General features: G+C 41.5%; 1 pseudogene; it reads left to right on the top strand.

Annotated features, from left to right (window-relative positions):
• Positions 1-15,483: 15,483 nt before the first annotated feature.
• On the top strand, positions 15,484-17,235 carry LOC140957111 (dehydrogenase FPY6-like; annotated as a pseudogene).
• Positions 17,236-19,978: the final 2,743 nt, after the last annotated feature.

Here is a 19,978-nt window from a genome sequence, read left to right as displayed (position 1 = left end):
CAATAATTGAAGTGATCATTTATTGCAGCACGCATATGTCAATATTCATGATATATATTTCTTTTTTTAGAAATAACATTTTGACGGAAAATTACTATTTTTGCAAAAACTCTGCTTATATATATATATAGATGAGTGATACTGAACATTGCAATCATTTGTATTTAAAATTTATTTATACAGTTTGTAATAAAAATTAAATATATCATAGTAACACAAATCATATCACAAATTAAATTGATTGATATAATCAATGCAAAATTTTTAATCTAGTTTATGTTTTCAGTAGAGTTTAGTTTCAATTTAAATAAGAAATAATAAAAAAACATATAGTACATAAATTATATTTGAAATAATATAAAAATGAATTAAATTCAAATTTGAACTAAATGAATTGATATAATCAATGCAGTGGTTGAATGCAACTGAACTGAGTCTCTGGTTAACGGATGAAAAAAGTCTCTTGTTGTGCCAATTGAGGGGCGACATTGGCTTCTATTCTTGTGTGAACTTACTTTCTGCATTGGGACAACGGTATTTCTAGGTGATTGAGGTCTGATATTTGTTCATTACGATCATATTCCGCATTACACGTTTGAATCTTACTGATTGAATTGCTTACTGTTGACACCCTTGCACAACTTGTGGCGTTTGTTTGCAGAAAGAGAGAAGCTTTCAAAGTGAAACTAGGCTTTTTTTTCTCTCTTGAGTTTGCTAGAGATTTAGCTTGTTACATACAATTTCTGAATGTAGGAAAAAGCATCGAACTTCAATACGAGTTGAAAGTTTTAGTTACGATTTGTGGGTTCGGATTCATTGGATGTTGATATGTCATATGAGGGCCTGGGAATTCCGACAAGCCTCGAAACCAAGAGGTTGTGACAATGGAACTGGGGGAGTTAAATATATATGATTATCATTCGTTGTCGACCCCTAATTATTTTAGTCGGATTAAAAACTAAAAATTATAGGTTTGATAAGACAATGTAAATTACAAATACATACCGAATAAAGGCACCGGGTAGGATGTATCACAAAATGATGGGATGATAAATTGTAACATTGTAAAACTTGAACCAAACTTACGAGAATACAAACTAGCACGGGTATTTTTGTGTAGAAATTTATTTCTCTAGCAAATCCAATACTGCAGCAAATCTGTAGCACGTGCTTCAAAATCAAACATGATCATCATTGGTATTATATATTTAGTAATTTCAGAACGCGTGTATAAGAGCAAATTAGTGGCTGTGATCAAGAAGAACTCAGCAGAGCCATTTGGAATCGCAGTGAGGCAGGCAACTCTTTGTTTATCCTCGTTTCTGTTTACTTTTCAATGTAGATCTGTTCTCTTCGATTTTTTTATTTGGGTCTCTGGGAATTCAGTTCATATGTTCGTTTTCTTTTTACTGAATTTACTAGGATCGACTTGCCTGATGACCGAAGTTGTGTTAGGTTCGAGTTCCAATCTTAACATGGTATCAGAGCTTAGGTTCCACCGTTATGTGTTGGACTGCCCATAGTTTGGTCACCTGTTCTACCTATATTTGGGTCATTTGTAAACTTCACGGTTCAGATATTCATTCCTGGGCATGAGAGGGTGTGTTAGTAGTCCCATATCGGTTGGATAAAATTCCTGAGACTTGCATATATGGGCTTGGACAATCCTCTCCTTGAGCTTTTTTGAAGTTGAGTTAGGTCCAAGTCTCAATTTTAACAGGATGAAGTTCTTATTTTCTTTGACAATTGATTTACATTATCCAATGATCTCATTCTTGGAAGTAAATATTAATCATAGCCCAAGAATGTATGGAAGGACCCTCCGCTAACAAAAATGTCTTTAATCAATGCACAAATACTACGGTATCATAAGCTAGATCTTGAATTGACTTAAAAGACAAACCCAACAATTATACAACAATTGTTAATCGAATTTTACTGGGTTATGTAGTTGTTGGATGTCACTCCTTCGAATAACAAAGATGATATATCTGGATTCCAAAAGGCATATGAATAGAAGATCTTGATAGGTCCATTTATTTGTAAATCCAGAAAAGTTGCTCAGAAGTTTAAGGAAAAATTACAATTTTATTGGTGAAAATTTTTTCTCATACAAATATTGCTCTACTTGAATTGGGTCGATCCATTTGAACTTTCTAGCATCATCTTTCCTACTCTTGCCTTGCTTTGAAAATCCCATTACACAATCTTCCATTTCCTTTTTTTTTACATATAGTTGTTGAGCATAAAAATGCACGAGTAATCCACAATTTTTTTGTCCGTTTATGTCATCGCATCAATAACATATACACTGGGTTATTTTGAGATTACTTGCTCGAATCGTGATTTAGTGTTTTGGGAACCAATTTAAGTTCCAAATAGTAGTAAATTATATAATTCACTGTGAACGCATAGAATCTGCCTTGAATTATTTTATTTGGAAATTGAGCTTTAAGTCAATCAATTATTGTGTCTAGGTGCCACCCTGAATTTTTCATTGATGAATTCGTGAAATTGTTAATCAACAACCGCTGTTTTAAAATATAGATGAGGATGTGAACTTGTTTTCTTAAATTAAATAGCATGTGAAGTTGTCAATGTAGCCATTGAATAGTTGTACAATTTTCCCCCTGTTGTTAACTATAAAGACTGCTGAATACTGTTGTATGTTTTTTATAATAAACTATCTAGCAACTGGATACAGAACTCTCAAATCGGGCAAATGAGTAGTTCATCTCCTTAATGCAAACATTTGCTACATTAAAATCTCATGTTTATCTTATCTGTCTGGGGTATTGTGAAGCTCATGTCACTATCTCAGAGCAGATGCTACTTTATTCTTGACGGTTGTGTGCTATCACAATGTGTCACTTGGGAATCATTCTATGCAGGTGGATATGTCTCTGAGGTTGCTGAAGGGTGGAAACCATGTCCTGCAAGGTGACTGACTACCAGTTGTTTTATCTATTGAAAATTATATACATTTTTCACATGATAAACTAACAATATAACATTTTCTGCATATCATGGGTGCTTTGCATATTCTGGTTCTGAAGTGAAACCGGCTGTAACTGGTAAGTGAGAAGCTCTTCTTTTTTATGTGAATTTGAAGGTTTAGGAACCTAATCATTTTATGTTTTTTTGGGGACTGGTATTTGAAAGTTTAGGAACCTAATCACAAGCGAAGTTGCTAAAAATATAATGTTCTCAGCAGTTGGAAATCTTTTTTAATACTTCTTGTATACTTTATTATCAGTGAACCCACTTCTTTATAGAGGTTTTTTTTATACTTATACTTTATTGATGAAAAAGCGTTGAAAATGTAATTAGTATCAACAAGGATGTTACTTTAATTTATCTTGGATGTTCTGCTTATGCTGTAATTCAAGGATAGATTGAACTCTATAATAATTTTTGGTTAAGTGATTGATCCTTGTCATTTATGGATGCCTTTATGAACAACAGAATTCTCGCCAAATAGGGCACATTGCATTTGGCATATTAGTTATTCTGTTGCACTTAAAATGTTGAATTCGTGTGTAAGAACCTCTATTTTCATCTTCCAGTGGGATCTTATTCTTTCAGGATTTAATTTAAATTCCTCATAGAACTGCAGTTAGACAAGTCTCTCTCTATCTCTCTCTCTCTGAGTACTGATTACTGTTGCTGATGTGACTTTGTTGAAATGGATGAGCCGGGTAAGGAGCTCCAACGGGTCAAATAAATAATTTATAGTTTTTAGGGAATTTGAGTGAAGATAATGGCTTCAATAGCACCTGCAAACAATGAAAGGAACTCGTGAATGGGCGCCGGAGGGGTGTCCGGCGTGGCCACTCCGATGCTTAAGTCAGCAGGTTGAAGATGAGCCAAAAGCAATATTTGGTAGAAAAATATGTATAATGCTTAAGAGTTCAAAGACTTCAGAATCTGTAAATGACATTAATACCTGTTATTTATAGTAGAAGATGAGGTAGGTACCTCGATTCCAGTGTTACCTACTAAGTATGACAAGTCGACTGCCCATACCCTATCTTCTGATGACTTCTAAGACACTCCAAGCCCAAGTTGTTCTGACAGATTAGACGTCCTGTATCAATCATACTCGAGTGTGGTTCAATTCTTGAGGTGGCCCGGGCAATTGGTTACCCGGGTACTTGTATGAGAGCCCGGGCTGTTCGGAAAATACTTGGGAAATATGTAGGGCTCGGGCTCTTGATAGTGTCCGGGTCATCAGCGACCCGGATCCTTATGAGGGTATCATCACCCATCCCTAAAATAGTCGGGCTAGAGCTTGACTCGCTGTCCCGATCAGTCCAAGATAATTAACAATGTACAACATCGGAGCCTTCAAATATCCCAGAGATGAGATGAAATGCTGAGACCTCCTATCCCCCGGACTCATAATAACTTATTGTCTTATATTCTTGGGCCCTGTCGTTATTACCACGATGACACGTGTCATAGTATGAATTCCCGCCTAAAGGACGTTTCGCATTCCGAGAAGTGGATAAGTCTGATGCCTCGATAACCGTACACGTCTTTTCACCTCTTGGCACCATTTCCAAAAACACATCCTAGACGTTCGTGCATTTATAGATCAACGGCTGTGATTAGATCTTTCCTCCTATACATAGCCACTCACCGACTTCTCAATCATATTAACAAATTGTCATCCAGGAAACAAAATGGCTGGTGCAAGCAGTTCGAAAACTCCGAGTATGACCGAAGCCTTCAAGGATTCTGCTCTAGAGATTCGAAAATCTACTATGGAAGATGAAGTGTTTCACGAAATTCTTGACTACTGGGAAGAGCTTCAGGGGCTGAAGCTTCTTTATGACTCTGGAGAAGCTATCACTCCTAGCCTGGTAGCTAAACTGAGGAGAGTGCGAGAGCACTTGCATGTAGCTGAGTGGGTAGACATCTTTACAGATGGTCGTATCTATCAATTAATGCTTCGGAAAAAAATAAAGATCCTTAAGCGCATTGCCGATTCAGACAGCTTCCTGAAGACTTCCACCGGGCCTTTAGCTGCTTGGTTGAAAATATGGATACTTGTTGTAGAAGAAGAATATGATGATGTAGTACGTGCTAATGTCTATGGTTGAATAAAATATTAATTCTAGCCTGTCTTTGTCGTTACTTTGCTGTAATCCTTTAAGTTTATCAGTTGATACATATATATCGCGAGTTGAACAAGATTAATTGATAAATTATAATGCCAAGCCTTAACATCTCCTAGGCTTTCCTTGAAATGCCGGGGCCTCATGCCTCCCGGGTTCTGAATACGGTGCTTTATCGGTTATTTTTCTCGGGTATTCTAAGAGACGTCATTATGACACACGCTTCGCATTCATATCATTCCATGTTCCAAGAATCTGGTAATTCCGATACATTGATATCTGTAGCTCCGTCTTTCTTCATAAATAAAAAACGTTTAGACTAGCTCACGGCTTTCCACCTTCTTTAGCATTAAATACCACCTGTCTATAAATAAGAAGATGAAAGTGAAATCAGAACAATAATCCAATATGCCGAGTTCGAGCGAGTCCACCGTTTGTAGCAGCATGCATGTCCAGGCGCCTTCTCCGATACGTCCTCATCTGGAGGAACTGAAGAGGACCATTGAGGAATATGTTTTGGTGAAGGTCATGTCCACCTTTTATAAGATTCAAGACCTTCTGTATGCACACCAGAATGGCTTGGCTTTTACTCGACCGCAAAGAGCAGTGGCGAGGAAATACAAGCGGGAATTTCACGTAAATTATGTTGCAGAGCTGGCCACTGATCAAGTTCTGCAGCAGGCGATGCTATGGAAGGAATGGCATCAGCTAGACAAGATTGCTACTACCGGGTCTTTCGCCAACCTCCGAATCCCCGAATTGACTAATTGGATATCGGAGTGGCAAGATTCTGTAGGCTCTAGAATGGCAGTTGTAATATGGCATCGATTCCATTAATAATATTTTAACTTGCGTACTTTGTTTCTTCACTTTTCTTCAACTAAATTAATATGAACTAAGCCAGATATAACTTGATAAATAAAAATAGTGTGTCAGGATATAATGTGTCCTGATCTCTAATATAACGTGCCGGGTTTTAAATAAAGTACCGAAGCCTCAAATCCCTCGGGCTGATAATAAGATTCCGGGGCTTGATATCATCCGGTCTTGTAATATAATATGCCGGGGCTTCGTATCTCCCGGGATGATAATAAGATGCCGGGGCTTGATACCATCCGGTCTTGTAATATAATATGCCGGGGCTTCGTATCTCCAGGGATGATAATAAGAAGCCGGGGCTTGATACCATCCGATCTTGTAGTATTTTGTCGTTTAGCTTTTTCGGGCTATGAATGCGATGTGATAATGACGCGTGCCCTCCCATTCCAACGATCAGGAACGTTTCGCATTCCGAGGAGCCGATAAGCCTGACACACTCATGATTTATTCGTCCTTTCGCCTACTGGCACAATTTTCAAGGCGCATCCTGATCGTCCACGTGTGCTTGGATCAACGGCCTAGATTTGTTCCCACCGCCTGTATGTACTAGGCCTCTCGTTTTCGAAAAAACACTTTCGAATTTGAAACTTCGGCGAAGCCCTTGCGAATTTTCTCTCTGAAACTCCTTCGCGCAAAATCACTTAGCTCCAACGATCCTCGACCATCCTCCTCCCAAAAACTCGTAAGTTTCTCCTTCATACTATGTCAAATTCAACCTCTTCAACCTCTGGAGCGAATGCGCGAGGCTCTCCCAGTGACGAGTCCACGGCACTGCGCTCTGACTCCCCTCCGTCTCTCCCTCGTCGTTCTATCACTCAACCTTCTAAAAAACAAAAAACCCTTCTAACCAAACCCTCCTCTTCAAAACCCTCCTCCTCGGGCACTTCCCGAGCTCCAAGAAAGGACAAGGGTAAGGGAAAAGCTCGGGTTTCTGACCGCCCTTCTTCTGAGGCCCCGGGAGTTCCTTGGTTCTCCTCAATGAGCAGCACTTTGCGCTCGGGGGCGGACGAGGAACTCCGTACCCTAGGAGTTATTCCCTCTTCCTTTCCTATTATTATACCCGGACCCTCTGATCGGGCAGATAGCCCTCCTCCCGGGTATACTACTTTCTTCCGGGACCAAATCAAGAATGGTCTTCGCTTCCCCATCCCTTCTTTTTACATCGAGGTCGCCAAATTCTTTGGGGTGCCTGTCAATCAATTTCATCCCAACTCTTTTCGGATTATGACCTCGGCCTTTGTCCTTTTTCGTATGTATAACCTTGTTATTAACCCCCTTATTTTTCATTACTATTTTACCTGTAGGCTAGGTGATAATGCCTTTTCCCTTTTTGCCCGGCTTAACGCCCGGTTCCTTGATGACATTCCTTCTTCCCAGAAAGGATTGAAAGGAAGATACTTTTTTATACAACTTCCATCCTCTCTTTCCTGTTTAACAGGGTTTCTTCCCTTCTTTCCTCCACAGCCTGTCCTTCCCCGAGCTTACAAATTCGAAGAATTTTACATCCGAAGCCAAGACTTGGTGGAGGGTCAAAAATTCTCTTCCTCCTCCCTTATTTCCCAGGAGCACTTGATTACCTATGGGTTGAGCGTCCGGGCTGACGACCCAATAGATCGGGCAATTGACGATGTGGCTAGCTCGGACCCTCAACCGGTAACTTTCTAATTCCTGTCTTCTTAGTTTGTTATTCATCTGTACTTTATAATCTCTACTAATCCCCTCTCTTATTGCGCAGGTTCCTCCAAAATGCAAGAGGCTTTTCTTCAGAAGTGGGAAGAGGAAAGGGTTGCCAAGGAGAAGAAATTGGCAGCCCGGAAGGCTGCCCGTGAGAAGAAACAAGCTGCGGCGGAAGCAGCTCGGCAAGCTGAGCTGAACCGGGTGGAAGCCCAGCAAGAAAACATGACCCGAGAAGACCCCGAAGACCACATTCCCCTCGTCCGGAGGAAGCGAAAGGCTGTCACAAGCCGGGAGCGGATTCTAGGTGAATCTAACCGGGAAGGAGGACAGAGCTCGTCAACCACTCCTCCCCAGCGTCAACCCTCAGAGGAGCCTCCCCAAGAGCCTCTTATGATCGATCAACCCACCTGGCCCAACATCTTCCTGGAGGGGGCTTCCTCAACAGGCATTCGGCGCTTGAAACATATGCTTACTCCTGAAGAAGAGGCCTTTTTGAAGAATCCTGGGCATGGTGCTCGGTTCCTTGAGGGATCCAACAGATTCCTAACTGTAAGTCTTTTCTTTATTCTTTTTTCCTTCATTTCTCCTTTCTTTTACTAACTTGCTTCGTACAGGCTGCCCAAATGATGATCTCGGCCTTCGAGGAAGTGGCGGCGGCGGCTACCAAGAGAGGTCAACAAACCCGGGCTTCTCAAGAAATCCAAGATCAACTGCACGGAGAGCTTGTCCGGGCTAAAAGCCTTCACGAAGAGGAGACCGCCATCCTAAAAGCTTCCTTGGAGTCGGCTCACACGGCACTAGATAAGTCTCGGGAGGACCTCAATGAAGCTACCATCCGGGAGGAGAATCTGCGAGGTGCCCTGTCTGTCTCGGAGACGAGAAACCATTCTCTATCCGAGCAGATAGAAGTTCAACAATCCCGGGCAGAGAAGGCCGAGAATGCTTTGTCCCTGGCGGAGCATAATAAGGATAAGTGGCAAGCTTCCTTCCTTCAATCTCCTCAGTTCAAGAAGGCCGTGGTAGATAAGGCTTACCCTCTTTTCAAGACCGGTTTTGACAAGTGCAGGGAACAATTTGAGGGAGCTGGACTCTTACCCCCGGATAAGGAAAATTTTCCTGATTTTGGCCTGGTCATTGCATCCCTTCCCAAGGATAGTGAGGAGGAGAAGGAGGAAAACCAGGAAGACGAGCCACGACCATATTGATATAGACTAGGGTTATATTTTCTTTTTTCTTTATTTCTGTAATTCCTGTCCTCGGATTTTTAATGAACAAATTCTTTCCTTCAATAGTGTCTCGATTAATCTTTCAATATCCAAGTAATACCATTGTTTCTATGTAAACATTCAGAAAATATTTCAAGTGCTGATAACTAACCAGGACTTCTTAGTAAACAATTGAGATAAGAAAAACACACATTTTCGTGAAGAATGAATGTCCCTAGCCTGGATCCTGTCAGGTTAGGAATAATCAGGGCGGATTAACCCTTGAGCCGGGGAACAAGTCCCGGGACTTACTTGTGAATAGTCGAGGTGTGGTTCCCCGAGCCAGAGTGTAGTGCCCTGGGCTTTTAGATCCAAGGTGCGGAGCCTTGGGCCGGAGAACATGTCCCGGGACTTGTTAATGGTCGAGGTGTGGTTCCCCGAGCCAGGGTGTAGTGCCCTGGGCTTTTAGAACCAAGGTGCGGAGCCTTGGGCCGGGGAACATGTCCCGGGACTTGTGAATGGTCGAGGTGTGGTTCCCCGAGCCAGGGTGTAGTGTCCTGGGCTTTTAGATCCAAGGTGCGGAGCCTTGGGCCGGGGAACATGTCCCGGGACTTGTGAATGGTCGAGGTGTGGTTCCCCGAGCCAGGGTGTAGTGCCCTGGGCTTTTTAGATACGACAAATAATATGATACTTCTTGCTGAGAAAAACAGGTCTTTCATTATATCTTCAACCAATCAATTACATCTGTTAAGCATAGTACTGCTTTAAATTAAATACATTCCAAGGCCTTTTGAGAGAGCGTCCTTGCGCGTCTTCTAAATAGAAAGATCCTGAGCTTACTTTCCGAATGATTTTATAAGGTCCTTCCCACCGAGCTTCTAATTTCCCAACATCCCCGGCAGGATTATCTTTCTTCATGACTAGATCCCCTATTTGAAAATCTCGAACTCGGACCTTTTTATTATATGCTTTCATGACACGGCCTCGGTATGCTTCCATTCGAATTATTGCTCGATCTCTGTTCTCTTCTACCAAATCCAATTCCATGGCCCGACTTTGATCATTACTGTCTGGGTAAGATTCTACCCGGGAAGAAGTTTTCCCAATTTCAACAGGAAGGACTGCTTCAGAACCATATACCAAGTTGAAGGGAGTTTCTTGAGTAGGTGCTCGGGGAGTAGTTCTGTACGCCCAGAGAACACTGGGTAGTTCTTCCACCCAGTCTTTTCCCTTGCCTTGTAGCCTGGTTTTCAATGCTTGTACAATAATTCTGTTAATAACTTCTGTTTGACCATTAGCTTGAGGGTAGGCAACAGAAGTAAAAGACTGAGTGATTTTCATTTCATGACACCAAGATGTAATTCTTTTGCCCTGAAATTGTCTCCCATTATCTGAGATTAGTCTTCGGGGCACTCCAAACCGGCACACAATGTTCTTCCACAAAAATTTCAATACTTCCTGTTCAGTGATTTAGCTAATGGCTCGGCTTCTACCCATTTGGAAAAGTAATCCACAGCCACCAGCAAGAACTTCTTTTGAGCCCGGGCAGTTGGGAGAGGGCCAACAATATCCATGCCCCATTGATCAAAGGGGCAAGAGGCCCAGATAGGCTTCATGGGAGTGGCCGGACTGTGCTAGAAGTTTGAGTGATGTTGACATCTCTCACAAGCCTGGACCACTCGAGCAGAATTTTGGCTAAGAGTTGGCCACCAGAATCCGGCAAGTATTGTCTTCCGGGCCAAAGCCATTCCTCCGAGATGCTCAGCACAACATCCCTCATGTATTTCTCGGAGGACATAATCCACTTCTCCTTCAGATAAGCATTTTAGCAAAGGTCCCTGTAATGATCTTCTGTACAATATTTTATTTAAGAGAAAAACCTGGGAGCTTGTCTCTTGATTTTTTGAGCCCGAGTCCTGTCTTCAGGTAATTCATTTGTTGTAATGAATTTGATCAATGGTGTCATCCAGGAGTTTTCGGGCACAGGTAATATTTCTTCTTCGGTGGACAGGACCAAACGGGAAACATGCAAATTTTCCCGGGTGTTGACTTCCGATAATGAAGCAGCCACTTTTGCTAGAGCGTCTGCCTCTCCATTCTCCTCCCGGGATATTTGTTCGATATTCCAATCCACAAAGATCGCTGCCTGGGTTTTTATGAGATGTAAATATTTGAGCATCCTGTCATCTTTAGCTTCATAAGCACCCTTTATCTGCTGAGTGATTAATTCTGAGTCAGAATACAAAATAACACGGGAAGCTCCAATCTCTTGAGCAGCTCGGATTCCAGCAAGGACAGCTTCATACTCAGCTTCATTATTAGTTACCCGAGAATCAATTCTTAAAGCCAATTTAATCTTCTCTCCCGGAGGAGATATTACTACAACACCTACTCCACACCCTGCAAGGTCAGACGCCCCATCCACAAACACCCTCCATACTTCATCTTCATCGGGTTGTACCATCTCGGACAAAAAGTCTGATAAGGCTTGTGCTTTGATGGCCACCCGGGGTTTGTATACGATATCATACTCTCCTAATTCCACTGCCCATTTGATCATTCGCCCAGATACTTCTGAATTAGTCATGATCCTGCCTAAAGGACTATTAGTCAGGACAATTATTCGATGCGACCGGAAGTAAGGCCTTAGCTTCCGGGCAGTCATGATCAAGGCCAAAGCAATCTTCTCCACTTCACTGTACCGGAGCTCGGGTCCTCTCAGAGCATGGCTGACATAATAAACAGGCTTTTGATCAGAGCCTTCTTCTTTTATTAGAACCGAGCTGACAGCATACTCTGTGGTGGATAGCTAAACAAATAATTTTTCCCCGGGCTCTGGTTTTACCAACACAGGGAGCTCTGCAAGATGGATCTTCAAGTCCTGGAAGGCCTGTTCACATTTGTCATCCCATCCGAATTGACGGGCCTTCCTCAATACTTGAAAGAAAGGATAACTCCTGTGTGCTGATCGGGAAATAAATCGAGAGAGGGAAGCAATCCTCCCGGTCAGCTTCTGTACGTCTTTGACAGATCGGGGAGATGGCATGCTCAGTACAGATTTGACTTTTTCCTGATTCACCTCGATCCCTCGATCTGTCACTATGAATCCCAAGAATTTTCCACTCTTTACGCCAAAAATGCACTTGGCCGGGTTAAGCTTGATTCCATAATGCACGAGAGTGACAAAAGTTTCTTCTAAATCGTCAATAAAGCTGGCAACCTCCCGGGTCTTGCCCAGGATATCATCCACATAGACTTTCACGTTTCGTCCCAGCTGTTTCTCGAAGACTTTGTTCATTAGACGCTGGTAAGTAGCCCCTGCATTCTTTAACCCGAAAGGCATTACAATATAACAAAATGTACCTCCCTAGGTGATGAAGCAGGCTTTATCCTGATCACTCTTGGCCAGGGGGATTTGATGATATCCTTGGTATGCGTCCATGAAACTTAACAATTCGAAGCCTGAGGTGGAATCCACCAATTGATCAATACGGGGCAAAGGATAATGATCCTTGGGACAAGCCTTATTGAGATCGCGAAAGTCCACACACATGCGCCACTTTCCTGTTGATTTAGGCACTAATACCACATTTGAGAGCCAAGTAGGGAATTGAATTTCCCGATTGTGACCGGCTTTCAAAAAGCTCTTTTACTTGTTCATCAATAACTTTGTCCTTTTCAGGACCAAAGTGCCTCTTTTTCTGCTTTATCGGGTGAGATCCCGGGAGAATATTCAGTTGGTGCTCCGATATCAGGGGAGAGATTCCCGTCAACTCCTGTTGGGACCTAGCAAAAACATGAATATTAGCCTTTAAACAGTTAAGTAGACTGACCCGGGTGGATATATTAAGATCTCGGGCCACCCGGATGTGCTGGCCTGGTCCAATCTCCACAACTTTCTGCTCCTCTTCTGCCACGAAATGCACCTCTCCCTTCTCAACTGCTCTTCCACCTACTTCATCAGTTCGGGCCTTCTTCCCTTCCTTCTTAGCTTTGCCCTGATCTACCCGGACAGCTTCTACATAACATTTTCGGGAGGAAGGTTGGTCTCCCCGGACTTCACCTACTTTACTACCAACTAGGAACTTAATCTTTTGGTGATAGGTAGATGCCACAGCTTTTAATTCATTCATAGCTGGCCTCCCCAAAATGATATTATATGATGAAGGGGAGTCTACCACAGTAAAAGTAGTCATCACCGTTTTCTTGAGATCTTGGGAGCCCAGGGTTAATGGTAGGACAATTTCCCCTTCCGGGTAGTCCACATGGCCAGCAAAGCCAAAGAGGGCAGTTTCCACGGCTTTCAAATGATAACCCTGCAAATCCATCTACACAAAGGCATCTTTAAAAATTACATTTACAGAGCTGCCCGAGTCAACAAAGACTCTCAGAATGTCATAATTTGCCACCCGGGCTTGGATAACCAGAGCATCATTGTGGGGTAGATTCACCCCCTGTAAATCTTCTGGGCCAAAACTGATTACTGCCTCGCTCCTTCTCATTTCATCTACCTCCATACACTCCCTCCTACTCCTCGACTTCCTCGCCCGGTTGGAGTCTCCATCAGTAGAGCCTCCTGATATCATTTTTATCAACCCCGTAGCAGGGGGTGAATTCTTTTTTGTCTCAAGCTCGGGCTCTCTTCTCCTCCCGGGCTCTCCTCTCGGTATACTCTTCATACCTCCTCCTCGAGCGCTGGACTCTGGCTGTGGAGATGTCCATGGCAATCTCGGTCTCTTATTGGCTTGACTTTGTTCCGGGGCGAAAGGGGAGAAATAGTTTCCCTTTAATGTTTTGCAATCCTCGGTGTTGTGATAACACACCTTATGGAGAGTACAAAATCCTCTTTTCTCAGGCCGGGATAATTGATGGTCTGGGGCCAGATCCCTACTACACTCCTGGACCTCTCTGTCCCGAGCAATCTTAAGAGGCACATGGTGGGAGAAGTGTCCTGGATTATTCCTTCTCTGTCCTTTCTCCTCGGGCCTAGCTACCCGGTCTCCTCTTTCTTTCCTTACAGCTTCCTTCTTCTGCTTCTGGGCTTCCTCCATGTTGATGTATTTTTCTGCCCGGGATAGTAAGTCCTCGAAATCCCCGGGCACTTTTTTGGTCAACGATTTGAAAAATTCACCCTCCCTCAAGCCTTGTGTGAATGCCGTAGTTTTTGTTTCAGTAGCGCAAGTAGGTACATCCAAAGCCACTCTATTAAATCTTTTGATATCAGCGCTCAAACTTTCATTCAGGCTCTGTTTGACTTCGAAAAGACTAAAAGCAGTCTTCTTGTATTTCTTGCTGCTACTGAAGTGGTGTAGGAACACCTTCTGGAAGTCTTTAAATGAATCAATACTCTTAGGAGTCAGTCCTTCGAACCACCTTTGAGCTGAGTCCACCAAGGTAGTAAGGAACACCTTACACTTGATTCGATCTGTATAACAGTGTAACATAGCCATGTTCTCAAACCGGGCTAAGTGCTCATCAGGATCCGCATTGCCATCGTAATCTTTGACTTTGGCGGACTTGAAATTCCCGGGAAGAGGTTCCCGGACAATGATATCAGTAAATGGGCAACCCTTAGCAGTAGCTCGAGAAATGCTACGACTCTCCAACTGCCCTTCCAAAACTTTCATTTTCTGCCTTAATTCAAACAACTCCTCAGCCACGGTAGGTGATTTGGATCCAGCACTAGACTCCTCATCCTCTCCTCTCACTTCCTCCTCCCTCCACTCTTGCTCTTGCTCCTGCTCCTGCTCATGCTCATGCTCATTAATTTTCCCCCCTCCTGGTGGTGTAACTTGATGAGAAGTTTCTCTCCTGGCCACAGCTTTCTCCACTGCTTCGGAGATTATTCTATCCAACTCCTCCGGGGTCATGGTAATAAGGTTGGGTCCTGTGGGAGGAACACCGCCACCCTGCCCCGAAGCACGCGTATTATCCCCATGAGCCCGTGAATTATCTTGGTTAGTTCTTCGAGTATGAGCCATATCAACGCCTTAATCTCAAGTTTCCCACAGACGGCGCCAATGATGTGACTTCGTTGAAATGGATGAGTCGGGTAAGGAGCTCCAACGGGTCAAATCAATAATTTATAGTTTTTAGGGAATTTGAGCGAACATAATGGCTTCAATAGCACCTGCAAACAATGAAAGGAACTCGTGAATGGGCGCCGGAGGGGTGTCCGGCGTGGCCACTCCGATGCTTAAGTCAGCAGGTTGAAGATGAGCCAAAAGCAATATTTGATAGAAAAATATGTATAATGCTTAAGAGTTCAAAGATTTCAGAATCTGTAAATGACATTAGTACCTGTTATTTATAGTAGAAGATGAGGTAGGTACCTCGATTCCAGTGTTACCTACTAAGTATGACAAGTCGGCTGCCCATACCCTATCTTCTGATGACTTCTAAGACACTCCAAGCCCAAGTTGTTCTGACAGATTAGACGTCCTGTATCAATCATACTCGAGTGTGGTTCAATTATCGAGGTGGCCCGGGCAATTGGTTACCCGGGTACTTGTATGAGAGCCCGGGCTGTTCGGAGAATACTTGGGAAATATGTAGGGCTCGGGCTCTTGATGGTGTCCGGGTCATCAGCGACCCGGATCCTTATGGGGGTATCAGTTGCCTATTCAGCTGTTAGTGAGCTTGAAATAGCAATTTGCTACTACAACTCTTTTAATGTTGCGCCAATCTGGGCAATTGCTGAAAACTATCGTTTTGAACCTGCCTTTGTTGAGGTATATCTAGTATCTGTAGTATGTGCTCACTTGATATGATTGTTGTGGCCGGTTTTTCAAACTCTCTGTGGAATTCACAGGGCAGAAAACTTCTTACTAAACTTGAAGACATAATAAACGTCCACACCATTATTGAAGATCCAATGAACATCTCAAATCCATATTTTTCAAGTTCTTGGAGACACAGTTTTAGCGTGAATGTGACTTCATGTATTAATTCCTTGAGCTTGAATCTGGCATATACCTCTTACTGTTGATAAGTATTACCTGTACGCAAGCCAACAATGTAAAGGGATTTCAATTTCTTTTTTTTTTTTTGTATTTTGTGTAAACATTAATAAGCTATTTCAATGTCTTGTCCGTGCTGATAAAGTCTTAATAGAAGGAATTATTTTCCTACATTTTTGTTTTAGGTCTCAAAATAATGCCAACTCTATTTCGTATCTGTTGTGGACAACTTTTTGCATATTCTGTCTGGTCATTTTTCTTTGTTCTGTAATCTATCAGCTAAATCTGTATATTACGAATCTGTGTTTTGTGTTCTGCAGGGGGGTTTCATTCTAGATATGGGCGTTCATTTGATTGCTGGATTAAGAATGGTTAGTTAACCTTTACATGAATCTGAATGATGTTTCTATGATACCTTTACTGTTAGGGGAAAAAACGCAATTGAAATGTAAACAGTGCTGATGTATTGATTTATTGGAAAATATATATTCTGTTACTTGGATCTACTGCAGCCTATCCATCCTAACATTTTTCAGATTTATTGAATAACAAATCATACCGAAGTATTATTCTTGGATTATAACTTGCTCAAGTTGGAAAAATGAAGTATATTTCTGATTATCACATTCAAGTTACTCTAATGTTCACACTGCCATGTATTTGGTTTTGATGATCTTTGTCTTGTATACGAGAAGCTTGTCGGGTGTGAGATAACTTCAGCGTCAGCTCTTACGTCTCATGTTGACGAGACTTTGCCTCCCCCAGATCATATCTCCTCAACAATGTAAGATTGTGATAATGAAACTATTTATACGAAATTTTATAATGTTGGCCATTTGAAATATTATTTATGCATTCTTCTTATTTGCATTTCCCCTGTAGTCAGCTGGAGAATGGGAGTTCTGGTGTATTTGTGATGATGGTGTCATCTTAATCTCCTAAGGTATGAATTACTTAGTCAGAACGTCTAAATTTTTCTCCTCTCTGTTTGTACCATATATGTGAGTGTGTTCGTTTGAGGCTGTAAGCCTGTAAACTTTCAACATTTGCATTGTTCACTTGAATTTAGGTGCTTTGGCGAGTTGTGGGCGTGAAGGGAACTATACAAGTTGAGCGTGGAAACATAGATGGGAAGCATGGCTACATAGTAAATAATTATTATTCTGTAATCTCCTCTTATCATTTCCAGGGTCTAAAAACTTTATTTTTTCCTGAGTTTTTTTATTATCATAGCTCATGCTATTTACTGGAGATGGCGGAAACAAAAGCTGGTTTTACCCGTTCAGTGGTGTGACTGAGGAGCTTAAAACATTTTTGGCAGATACTTCACTTGCGACCCACCCTGAAGGTTTTGATCCCATAACAATCTTCAATTGACTAATCAAAGCTCTTTCATGGCTCTTCTGCATCATTGTTGTTGTTTTTGTAAGAGTTATTTTGTTCGACAGATAATAAAATATATAAAAATATCAGAATAGGATATAAAACCGTGTATTTGTGTTTTATCAGAATTAAGTGTTATGTCAAATATTACAACATTTGAGAAAACATGCAGCGGAATATTAACGTTTGTAACACAAATTAAATTTAAATAAATACGTAGGCAAGATTAAATATGCACAAGTATAAATACTTGTGCGGTGGGTGCCTTATGGCCAAAATAGTTGAAGACTTTTATCTCCACAAGGAAACCTATTTCATAAGGAAAGTAGAGTTTAATTAGAAATAAACTCTATTTAAACATTAATATCATATCTTATTAAATCATTATAATAAATACCATATCTAGAATATATTTCCATAATTATCTCATTATCTTAGAAATGCAAAATCCCATCAAATATTGTACTCAATTAAATCAACATGGAAAAGATATTGTTAGAGAAATAATTTAAAATCCAAGGAATTATATCAATTAAAATCGAGAATATTATTTCCCTTCAATCTCCCCCCTTTTGCCTTTCTTGGACAAAATGAGATCAAACCCATTTATCCTTGTTTAGCTCAAATCAACTCCCCCTGAGTCCGAGAACTTTTTTCCCCCTGAATAAACTACAGTTAGTAAGAATGTTGTTAGTAGTGTTGGCAACATTCGGAACGACACATGCACAAACTTTTTGATATTTCAGTAAAGCATCAAGATAACAAACCAGATTATAAAGCATAAGGACTTAACACAGAAGGAAGACATAAAACAAAACAAAAAAAATTCAATCATCCCCCTCTTCATCATCATCCTCATCCTCCTCTTCATCATCCTTGATCCCTGATGGACCAGCACCCGTTTGATCATCATCTCTTCTTTTTTTGTCCGGGAAAGACACCCACGTCCAGAAGTATCATGTAATTGGCGGCCATGTCTTCATAATAGACCAAATCGTCCTGGGCTTGCTCTATATGTGCCTTGGCTTGCTCGATCTTTATCAGAGCATGATCCAGTTGTGCTTGCACTTCTGGAACATTGAGCTTGATGAAGTCAGTAGTCGGTTGAGGAGCAGAAGTGCTTTGAGAAGATCCAAAGGTAGGTGCTGCTTTAGGATAATATGTCCAAGGAAGATCAATCTTTCGATTTCCTTTGAAGAATGCAGGCGCAATCTTAAATGGCTCACCACTATCAGACAGTGGCTCATTCACATCTCTGACAAAACCTTGGGATACCAGCAGCCCATAGATTAGGCTTGGAAAAGGAAGCTTAGACGCCTTAAGACCTCCATTGGCGTACTGAAGCATGGTGTTGAAAACCAGCTGTCCAAAATTAAACACTCCATCTGTCCCGATGGAGTACAGAACTAGTGCTTGATGTCTTGTGACTGTGGTGGTATTCGAGGAAGGAGTTCAATTTCTAACAGCCAGCTTATGGAGTACCGAGTAGAATGATGTGAGGTTGGCAGCTAAGAGCTTCTTTGGATGACTAGGAAATTGAGTGATAATGCCCCCAGTAAGTGTGGATGTAACTAGATGAATGTCTGGGACAATGCCATCAACATCCCTTGCAGGCGTCTGGTAAAACTCGAGATGTTGCTGTTTGGGACGCAATGATTGAATCTGGGAAGAAGCAAGGGGCTACTGTCCAAGTGAGAAAGTTTTAGCATCTCCCCTGCAGGTTCAACTATACTTGTTTGCAAGACGTACTCAAACCAGCTATTAACAAGATCAGGAAAAATTTGTCTCGACTGTATATCATGGCAGATAATTCCCTACAATCATTACTGTTAAACTATTCAATACTCATGTTACCACTACCTTTACCCTCGAGTTATAATTTGTAGTTTAAGTTAGTATCTCTACATAAAATTGACAAGCATTCCATTTCTCCTTGTTTTCTTTATGCCTTCCATTTTCACTATGTGTAGCTTAATCTTTGTTTCTTGATGAAATTATACAATTCTTGACGTGTTGTACGATATCTATTTCACCTATTCCATGGATAGAGTTTTTGTTTTTCCTTTTTAGATTTGGTAGTTAACTCTTTTATGGAAGCACTTGGGATAATCATAGGACTGACAAAGAAGGGTTTGGCTTTAAGGGCTAGAGAAGGTATAGGGAAGTGCCTTTATTTCGTGAGAGAATCACTCCACCCTCTGAAACTGACAGGAACTCAAGAAACCGATGGTTACATGTAAATGCATACACGAGCTGACTTGGAAGTGAAGTGTTTTAAAGTACGATGATGGAAAAAACACTAGTAATTTTTACAACAATTTTGGTATCACATCCGCGCCATATCGTGTACATATACTTGTAAGTGTGTATATAAATCAAGCTTGACTATTAGAATTGAGCTCGAGCTCATAAGCTCAAGATATAGAAGCTTAAGCTCGAACATATAAGACTGTATTGTTGGAAAATTTTGATGCTTGATGAATGAAAATTAAGCAAATTAATCAATGTGTTTGATTGGAAAAATTCGAAAAGAAAAACGAAGCTTAATGAACGAATATTAAGTTCGGTGGTTCTGAATCAAACTCGAAAAAGTTCATCGAATGTTGAAAGAACTTAAAACGAGTAGTCGGAACATGTAAGGGACGACTGACTATCGCAATGTATCAAGATTGCTGGCACTGGACTTGTCCAACATGGAATGTCCTCTAGAAAGTTGTGAGGCCATTCAGCTTCTTCTGCAGCTTTATCTAGCGCT

This window comes from Primulina huaijiensis, chromosome 14 (assembly GCF_012295235.1).
Source record: "Primulina huaijiensis isolate GDHJ02 chromosome 14, ASM1229523v2, whole genome shotgun sequence".
Lineage (NCBI taxonomy): Eukaryota > Viridiplantae > Streptophyta > Magnoliopsida > Lamiales > Gesneriaceae > Primulina > Primulina huaijiensis.
The sequence above is the reverse complement of the archived record's forward strand: the minus strand, read 5'-3'. Positions and strand labels throughout refer to the sequence as shown.